The sequence below is a fragment of the Monodon monoceros genome, unplaced genomic scaffold (genome assembly GCF_005190385.1).
Source record: "Monodon monoceros isolate NGI ecotype Baffin Bay Population unplaced genomic scaffold, NGI_Narwhal_1 Super_Scaffold_13, whole genome shotgun sequence".
Taxonomy (NCBI): Eukaryota; Metazoa; Chordata; class Mammalia; order Artiodactyla; family Monodontidae; genus Monodon; species Monodon monoceros.
This window is the reverse complement of record NW_021703769.1, coordinates 15,914,760-15,925,133: the sequence shown is the minus strand read 5'-3', so window position 1 is coordinate 15,925,133 and position 10,374 is coordinate 15,914,760.

The following is a 10,374-nucleotide window of genomic DNA, read 5'->3' as shown; positions in this document are numbered from 1 at the left end:
CCTGGTCACCTGCACTGGGCCATTGGAACCGCTCCTTCCAGCCAACATATTTTTACACAAATAACTAATGAATAAGAAGGATAGTTTGAGATGGTGACAAATGCTCAGAAGACAAAGTAATAGGATGACACGAGAGGGATGGGTGGAGGGAGCTTGGGGCCACTTCAGAAAGGGGATGGAGGTTACCTGAGGAGGTAAAGGAACCAGCAGTGACCACATCTGAGAGGACAGAGTTCCTGAGAGAAGAAAAGGCTCATGGAGAGGCCCTGGGGCAGGAAGAAGCTGGTTTGTTTTAGACTTAGCAAGGAAAGCAGTGTGGCTGGGGGGTGATCAAAGGGGAGCGTGGCACGAGATGGGTTTGAGGATGCTGCCAGCGGCCTGATGGGCATTCCTAGGCCACAGTAGGGAGTTTGGCCTTTGTTGTCAGGGCAGCAGGAAGTCATTCAAGTGAAGGAGGGACACAATCCCAATTGCATTTTCACAAGATATCTCTGGCTGTCGGGAGGAGAGTAGGAGTCAGGGGGCTGTGCTGTCATCCAGGGGAGAGAAGATGGTGGCACCAGACAGGGTGGTGACAGTGGAGGAGAGGGATGCGCTTGGATGGCTCAGATGCACTGTGTCACTGGAAATGACGGGGACTCGAGGTGCAGTGGCACAGGGACAGCTGCTGGCCGAGAGAAGCAGCACAGGCGAGAAGTCCATAGCCCTGGCTGCAGGGACCTCAGCCCCAGTCTCTGTCCTGCTATATACTCACCGGTTCCACCATGTAACGTGGGACTCTTACCGCCTTTGAGGGGTGGGAAGGGAATCAGACAGAGTACTGGGCAGGAAAGAGCTTTCTAAACTGCAGCCGTGAAGCAGTTAAAGAAACCACTATGAAGACATTCCAGTCGAGGGAGAAGGGGACATCGAGGCCACCTGTCATTTGGTTGCTGCTCTTGGGTATGGACTTAATTGTGTCCCCTCAAAATTCATATGTTGAAGCCTAACCCCCAATGTGATGGTACTTGGAGGTGATTGGGTTTATATGAGGTCATGTGGGTGGGGTCCCCACGATGGGATTAGTGCTTTTATAAGAACAGACCCCAGAGAGGAGTAATTTCTCTCTCTCTCTGTCTCCCCCCATCCCTCTCTCTCTCTCCTCCCCTCCCCCACTCTCTCTGCCATGTGAGATCACAGTGAGAAGGCAGCCATCTGCACCCCGAAGAAAGAGCTCTCATCAGACACTGGTGGCACCTTGATCTTGGACATCCAGCCTCCAGAACTGTGAGAAAAATCAATTTCTGTGGTTGAAGCCCCCCCCCCCCGCAGTCTGTGGTACTTGTCTTGGCAGCCCAAGCTGACCGCTATGCCCTGAGAATTAGTAAGGACTCTGGAGGGGCAAGAAAACAGGGGCAGGACCCCGCGGCGCTTGGAGCGTGCAGGACCAAGCCGGGCTCGGCGGCATGAAATCACGCCTGTGGGACACCCACAGTAATCTCATGCTACCTTATAATAGCAATTAGCAGGGACACGGAAGGAAGGATGTTAATATTCAAGGTCCTCAACTTCAACTTTTAAACCAGTCATACACGTATGGAGCTTAACAAGTCAAACTGTATTACACGGCTTCTAACAACACTGCTCTCCACGCCTTCCAGGTCCGCCTCCCACCGCCTCCCTCCAGACCCTCAGTGCTTTTAGCATTTCCTCTGTGACTCAACAAATAAATATGGATAGATACGCTGCTATTTCGTGATTTACCCACTTTTAATATTATTTATTCTCGTCTTTGCCCCATCTAAGAACACCTACAACACCTTTTGGGGGCCTACTCTGTACCAGGCATTTTACATATAAAGTCCGTTTTATTTCTCACGCATCCCTGTGAAATAGTTACCATTAACTCCATTTTACAATTGAGAAAGCAGAGGCCTAGAGAGATGGAAAACAATAATTGAATCCAGAACAAGTCCGTGGCAGAGTCAGGGTTTGGACCCCAAGTCTGTGGCCTCCAGAATACTCACACATGCGTCATAGGGTCCCTCCACCGTGTCACTGCGGACATTCGGGGCCTGATATTTGGGACTGGAGTGGGGAGCAGAGGAGGAGCCCTGTTCTGTACATCACAGGACGTTTGACAGCATCCCCGACCTGTACCCACTAGATGCCAGTAGCACGCCTCTCCCTTATGTGCGACAACCCAAAATACCCCCAGACACTGCCCATGACCCCTGGGAGGCCAAACCACCCCCAGCTGAGAACCACCAATGTATCGGAAACGTGGGCTCGTCTTCTGGTTGCTGCGGACCGGTGCTGCCTTAGGCGGCTTGGCCTTTTGAGGGTCCCGCTCTGGCCACTGCCCTCCCTATGGGGTGAGAGGTTCGGGCAGCCAAGGAGACACGCCTACCCAGAGCCTCCGCCTTTCTGAACAACGTTCCGTCTTCCAGGGCCTGAGTGGGCTTAGGGCCAGTTCTCCTGGCTGTTAGATTGTGTGCTTCTACCCCTGAGAGGTGGCCCAGTGTGTCAGCGACGGGGGAGGGAGGTGGACAGAGCCAGACGTTTGAACTAGGTGGTCTGGACACAAATGTCAGGCCCCTCCGCTGCAGGCTGCTTGTCAGAGGTGGGAAGACAAGGCTGGTGGGCTATGGGTGGGGCCTCCATTTGTATCTTGTCTTAACCTGCAAATCTCAGGGCTGGCCTGCTCCAGACCCTGGCCGCGTGTAGCTGGTGGGAATGTGGTCATAGGCCATAGATTTTTAACACATCAGTTTGAAGAATTTATTCACCTCTTTCTGTGGGGGAAGAAAAAAGGATTTAGTGCTCATATGTCTCCATCTTTGCTCTCCCCTCCTCTCTCCTCCCCGTGAAGCTCCATAATCATTGTGGTTAAATCAACATTTCACGTTTACATTCATCCTATCATGTGAACAAATGTTTACTGATGGGCCAAGGTGTGTATTTTAATTATACCTTCTCCTCGAATACTTTTGTTGTTTTTGGTTTTTGTTCTTTGGGTACTTAATTTTCCTCTGTCCCTCTTTTCCCCCAATCTCACAGAATGTGAACTTGTTCGGCATATGGTCAGATACTGGGTGTTCCAATGTGTTCTCTCCTTCTCCGGGCAGACTCACAGCTGTCGTCTGAAGCAAATCCCTTTGCTTTTCTCCATGAAGGTCCTCGTTCTTCTGGATTCTGTTCATTCCCCTTTCTTGTTTTGCATGTTCCTTGCGATGGAGCACATCTGCCAGTAGCTTTCTGAGAAAAGGTAGATCGGAAATATATTTGGGGCTCTGCAAGTGTTTTTATTCTCCCCTCACACTTGATTGATAGTTGAATTGGGTAAAGGTTGAAAGTAACTTTCTCTGTGAATTCTGAAGGTGTGGCTTCATTGCCTTCTAGCTACCAGTTTGCCGTTGAAGAATCTAATGTTATTCTGCTTCCCGTTTCTTCATATGTTGCTTGCATTTTCTCCTTTCTCTGGTAGCTTTTGGTTTTCTCTATGTCTGGTATGTCTTGGGATGGCACCATGCTGTACATTGAGGTGGGTCTTTTTTCATTGTCCGAAGCTCGGTAGACTCTTCCAATCTGAAGAGTGCTAGATGGCATCTCCCTACCGACTACTTCTGTCTTAGCCCTAGGCCATATGTTTGAACTTAGAAGGCAAGAGATTGGCTTCTCTGTGCTCTTATCCATGAGGATAAGATGTGCTCTTATAATCACTAGTAGGAGAAGAACGTGAAGAACAAAGCACACCAATTAATTCTTCCACATGGCATCTCATGCCGGGGGTGAGGGGCGTGGCAGGGAGTGTTGGAGCTCCTTCCTCTTCTCTCCCAGCCTGGCTCTGGGCCACAGACTTACATCCTGAGCTCAGCCAGCCCTGCTAAGCCCCCACCCAGACCACCTTTGATGAAGACAGTGTATTAGTCAGCTTGGACTGCCGTAACAAAATGCCGCAGGCTGAGTGGCTTAAACAACAGACATTCATTTTCTCACAGTTCTGGAGGCTGGATGTCCAAGGTCAAAGTGTCGGCAGGATTGGTTTCTTCTGAGTCTTCTCTCCTTGGCTTGCAGATGGCCACCTTCTCTCTGTGTCCTTACATGGTCTTTCCTCTGTGCGTAAGAGTTCCTCGTGTCCCCCCTCCTGTATGTCCAGATTTCCTCTTCTTATAAGGACACCAGTCAAATTGGCTGAGGACCCACCCTAATGGCCTCATTTTAACTTAATCGCCTCTTTAAAGGCCCTGTCTCTAAATACAGTCACATTCTTAGGTACTGGAGGGTAGGACTTCAACACATAAATTTTAGGGGAGACACAACTCACTCCTTAACAGACGAGGTGGTTGATGTTAATTAGTAACCCCACAGTGCTGGTTAAGTCCAACTACTGGTTCATGGGCCAAGCAAAAGGAAATCAGAAAAGACACACAAATCAGGAAAAATTCTGCATGGGTCCATGAAGTAGCTGATAACTCTGATCACCCCCCTTGGGAGGATGCTGTGAAGTCCAGACGTGTCACATCCACCTCCTGCTCACCATCGTCTGTCACAGGAAACCCACACATCTGACGTGGTGCCACGCACACTGCAATTACTCAAAGAACATTTACTAACATGTCAGGGGACAGCACTGAAAGACAGGGCTGCCTCCCATGTCTCTGGAATGACATTGGGCCACAACCACTTGTCATCTGTGCCTTCCTAAACCTCCAAGCTCCCCCAGTAGTTTTTTTTTTTCAGTCCACAAAATGTTATTAGAATAAAGGGAGTCAACACACTGTCATTGGCATAAATGAAGTTGCAAATTCAAATGGCGTCAGAGTTGCGCAGATAAGACCAAAAAAGGAAAGAAACGACAGTTTGACAGGGTATGGTGAGGACCGTGGCTAAGCGGAGACTGATGCCCTGCCAAAAAGCATTTAAATTCAATGTGTTTTAAAGCATTTAAATTCAATGTGTTTTAAAACACCAAGCTGGCCCAAACAAGACAAGTTTGCCAGCCAAATGCACCCTCCAAGCATCTAGTTTGTGCCTTCCATTGAGGGTACGGTTAAGAGTATGGGTGTTGAAGACAGACAGACAGACCTAGGTTTAAATCTTAGCTTCTAATCTGCAAAACACAATGGCCTTTGAAAACACAGAGCTGTTGTGAGGAATGTATGAAATAATGCATGTAGAGTACTTGTGCAGGGCCTGGCATACAGTAAGTGCTTAATTTATAGTAGATTTTATTATTATGGTGAATCAGAGAATAGCAATGGTGATGATGAAATTTTTGAAAATTTTATTTATTTTTGACTGCGTTGGGTCTTCGTTGCTGCGTGCGGGCTTTCTCTAGTTGAGGAGAGTGGGGGCTACTCTTCACTGTGGTGCACGGGCTTCTCATTGTGGTGGCTTCTCTTGTTGCAGAGCACAGGCTCTAGCTGTGCAGGCTTCAGTAGTTGCAGCACACGGGCTCAGTAGTTGCGGCACACAGGCTTAGTTGCTCCATGGCATGTGGGATCTTCCCGGACCAGGGCTCGAACCCGTGTTCCCTGGCATTAGCAGGCGGATTCTTAACTACTGCACCACCAGGGAAGTCCAACGATGATGAATTTTTTTAATAAAAGCAGCCTTCTCTTGAGCACATTCATGAGAGCATTCATGTGTGGAGTGGTGGCGCCTCCTGGTGGTCATTTTTAAGAACTGCAGTGCAGTGTAGCAGGCCTAACAGCATGGGTAGTAGCCAAGGTGGGCTTTAGTGTCAAATAGACAGTGAATTTGAATCCAGTTCTGCCAGATACAAGTAAGTAACATGGGTCATTCACCTCCACCCTTACCCTGCATCTCCTGCTCCCAACAATTATGATCCCATGGAGTGGCTCTGACAGCTTAATGAGACAATATAATATCATTGGCATGCAAGTGATATGAATAGCTCTTAATAAGTGATGGCTATGATCCTAGCGCCCCACATTGCTAATATCCTTCCTCGTGTGATCAGGGAAACAGGTGTATGATTATTTATTTTTTCTTCTTTTGGGTGGGGGTGAGGAGGGGTTACTTTGGCTTGGAGCACCTGGCCAAAAAACAGCTCCCCTGTGGATAACTGAAATTTTTCTAGAGTAAAATATTCCTTTGGATCATGCATTGCTCTATCCAGGCTTCTCTTTTCAAGTGAAAACTCCCCTGGAAGGATGACTATTCGTGTCAAATGCCCAGGTGACGATGAGTGTATCAGCTACTTTCCTCCCAGGCTGGAGGGGCCTGGGAGACACTCTGTGTGGTCGTTATCTCCAGCCAGATCCCTCACTCCACACCCACCCTCTGCCCCACTTGCTGTTCTGCCTAGAGAGGGGACTTCCTTCCTTCTCGGAGGCCAGGAGGGAAGGAAGAGCCTAGGCTGAAAGAACTGCCCTCCAGCTCCCCCCTCCCCTGCCCCAAGATGGAAGACCCGAGGCCATGCCTGGGCTCAGACTACAGGGTCTCCCTCACCCCAGCTCCCCACACGTCAGCCTTGCCCATCTTCCCATATCCTGCCCACACCTCCTTACAAGCCCCTTCTGTCTGGAAACCTGGGAAGAGGGGCCTCCACCTGCTCCCTGAGCACCCTGTCCCGCTGCCAGGTGGCGAAATAAGAACAGGGTAACAGCTCACGCTGACGAAGCTGAACTTGAAGGAAGTAATCTGTTCTGTTCTCAGAGGAGGTGCCGCATGGCCAAGAAGCACTAATGAGGTCTCGTTGCTAAGAGAGGTCCCTGGATAAGAGGTAGTCAGAAACGGGGACCTCAGTCCTACACCCACAAAAATGAATTCTGCCAACAACCCAACGGAGCTTGGAAGCAGATCTTTCTCTAGCTGAGCCTCCAGATGGGGATGCAGCTAGCCAACACCATGATTTCAGACGCGTGAGCCCTTGAGCAGAGGACCCAGTTAAAATGCGCCAGACCCCTGAGCCACAGAAACTGAGATGAGAAACAGGTGGTTGTTTTCAGCCCCTGTGTCTGGGGTAATTGTTACACAGCAATAGAAAATGAATACAACCTGCAAACCAGGTTGCACTAATGATGGCAGTTAGGGTTCGATTGCTAAAGAAAACTCACAGGACCCCAGATGACAATACCTATAATCTAAGGTTTATTGCAAGAAAAGAATTCAATATAGCAACTGCCCTACAGTACAGAGAGTCATCACAGACAAAGACTGCCTCGTAACCAGGTCCCGAAGGCTGTTTGTGAGCTCCAACCATCCTCCCCTCTGCAGGGTCCTACTAGCTGTGCTTTCTCTCTTGGATCAGGGAGCCTAAGATAGAGTCTTGTACCCTGCTGGTCACATGGGCACATTCTTGCTATGTAACCAGCCCCCATAGCAGAGCCTTCTAGGGGCCTCACGGAGACCAGGTGCAAATCATCAGTCTCACTGTTATCAATAAACCACGCTGACAAGCTGTTATAAACTGCCCCCAAGCTCACCTCGAACCCACGGTTATAAAGCATCACAGTTAATCAGTCCATTTCATGCCTTGAGCAGGGGTCAGCCCTGTGCAGGTACATCTCTTGCTTCAGCAAAACAACAGGCTAATTCCAGGCCTCCTGGAATTATCCCTCTCGGCAAACGGGTTCAAGTTTTTTCTTCTTCAGTCAGCTGGAACTCTTCTTGAGCCCATCCTGTGCAGTGACGGACAGGCAGCAAAGCCACAGAAGCAAGAGCCCCAGGAGTCTACACTTCTGCTCATGTAACTTACATCTTGAGGACCAACTTGAGCCTGGCCTTGTACGTGCCAGCTCCCCCTGATGATGGATTGCAACCGTACCTGCCCAGATGTCTGGCTTGGCGGCCTGAGAGCCAGGCATTTCGTCTCTAACAGGACCCAACAGCAAGTCCTGATATTTTTCTCTGGGGAAGAAGGCATGACTTTGCTCCAAAACTCAAAGGTCTGTGCTGTGATTCTCCTGTTGGATTTGCTAGAAGCTCCCTATTGCATCTCTATTTGACATGGACTTTTCAATATCATTACATCTGATCATGAAACCCTTATTTTAAAAAGTGAGGTAACATAAAGCCTTTATGAATCAAGAAATCAAACCCAGTTGCTAAGTAACTTGGTTTGGATTATTTTAGTCATTAATTCCAAGTCAACTCCTCTGCAAAGGGGCTCCAGAAGCTCCAAGAGGGCCATAGGCAAAGGCCTCCATTACTGCCAGAGCGGACCTCTGCTGCCCCCAAGGGCTGGGTTGACTGGCCCATCTGTTTGGTCCCCATGTGCCATCCCCTGTAAGTTCCTCTCTCTCCCAGTCAAGGCTAGGTCTCCAATGGTTTTAATTGCCTCATGGAAGTCCCACATCCTCGAGTTGTCACTTTCAGCTCTAGTTCCTAGACCCACCAGCCCCTTTCCAGGACCACTTCCTCTCAGTTCACATGCCCTGCTTCCAAGTCACCCCTCCTCCTATCCCCAATTGTCCAGACCCCGTTGTTCTGTCTCCCAGCCTTGTTCCACACTCACAATCATGGAAAGGCAGTTAAGTGTAAGGTGGTGAAGAGCCCGGGTTTAGAGTCAGCCTACTCGGGGTCCAGTCCCACCTTTGGCCCTGTGTGTCCAGGGGCAAGTCGCTTCACCACTCTGAGCCACCATCTGCTCATCTGTAAAATGAAAATAATGAATACCATGGCTTCCCTCACATGATCAACAAACTCATCCCCAGAGAGTGGTTACTATGGCAATGCTGGGTTCATGGAGAAAGTGGGAAACAAAGCTCAGGATGGTACCCTCTGCTGACCCCACAGCCCTAGGGCATGAATATCTCTAAAAGATCGCTAAAAAGTGGGCAGGTAAATGACCTGACACATGGAGGAGCCTGGCATGTGCTCTCCTGGCAGGAGGGTCCCACCTACAGTCAGCCTGTGAGCAAGGGGTCACTGTCCCCTCCGTCCTGGTCTGTCACTGACCTGCTGTATGGTCCTGGCAAGTCACTGGCCTCTCTCCAGCCTGTTTTCCCCTATGACAAGTGAGGGCGCCAGATTAGCTGATCGCTTAGACCTTCCACCTCTGCCACCTTGGAAGTCATTTCCTCGAGCTTCTTAAGGGAACCTTTCCTTCTGTGCCCGAGCTCTCTCAAGAAACTGTGAATTATCTCACCCACCCATTTCCAATATATGAATCCCCTCGGCCATATCCCTGTGCGGTAGCCATCTGCTCTTAGCTGGCTTATCCACAGTGACGGGAAGCTCACTCCTTTGCTGTGGGAAGCAGTGCAGTTCTGTGGAAAGAGCACAGCCTCTGCCCTTCCCTCCCTGCGATACCCTGAACCAGTAACTCCATCTCTCCAAGCCTCAGTTTCCTCATCTGTAAAATGGAGAGACATATCTACATCGTGGAGTCGTTGTGAAAATTGAATAAGGGTACATTTATCATGGGCTCAGCCCATGCTGGGCACTGTTCTCGGGGCTTCATTCATAGTTTTAATCTTAAGAGGCAGGTGATAGCATAACCATCATCTTGGAAAAGGAAGTCAAGAAGATTTGAGATGTCAAGGGATGGGGCCAGGATTCAGACCAGCAGCCTAACTTTAGAGTTATTGCACTAAATCACACAGCTGTTCTGTCACTGGATAGAGTAAGTGAAGGGCACAGCACAGGGCCTGACCCACAGCTGCCTGACTCCGTTGAATGTGGGGTTTCCCTCCCTGGGTGGACTGGAGAGAGAGGGAGGGAGGGAGAAATTCAGCCTCCATAAACACAGTCAGAATTTTGGACAAAGAAAAAAATGAAGAGCTATTTTAATTTCAGCATACATACAAGTTTTGTGTTTTACAGTTTTGGTATTGCTTTTATTTTGAGCTACTTATTTGAAGGTCCTCCATATAACTTTTTCAGGCTTGAGGCCTCCACAGGTCGTAGTCTGAGCCTGCATCTCTCCCAGCGCAGCCGGATCCTTTGTGCGTTCATCAGAAATTATGAAAATTCCCATCTTAAAAAAAAAAGGAAATTCCCATCTTGCCACAAATCCCCAATCTGAATCCCACAGCTCCCAGGCCCCCTCCCTTTTTCTGCCCTGGAAGAGTCCTGCCAAGACCCCAAGGCAGTGGTCAGTGATCACAGACCCTGGCAATGCCCACAAGGTGGTTTTAAGTTCCCCTATGGCACAAGACATCTTAACCGGATCCTGGACCTGGCAGAGGACAGGACAAACTTCTAGAGCTGCCAGTGGCCAAGGCTGAAAAAGGGACCAGCCAGGCTGTAAGCTCTGCTTCGCCACCAGGGGGCGCCCGACTCCGACCAACCTTACCTGACTCGGAAGTTCCAAAGTGGGGCTCGGGAATGAGCTTTCTTTCCAAACCATTCCAGGTGATTCTAATGCAGCCGTCCTCCTGCTCTCCACCCCACACTCCCACTTTACACACACACACATCCAGT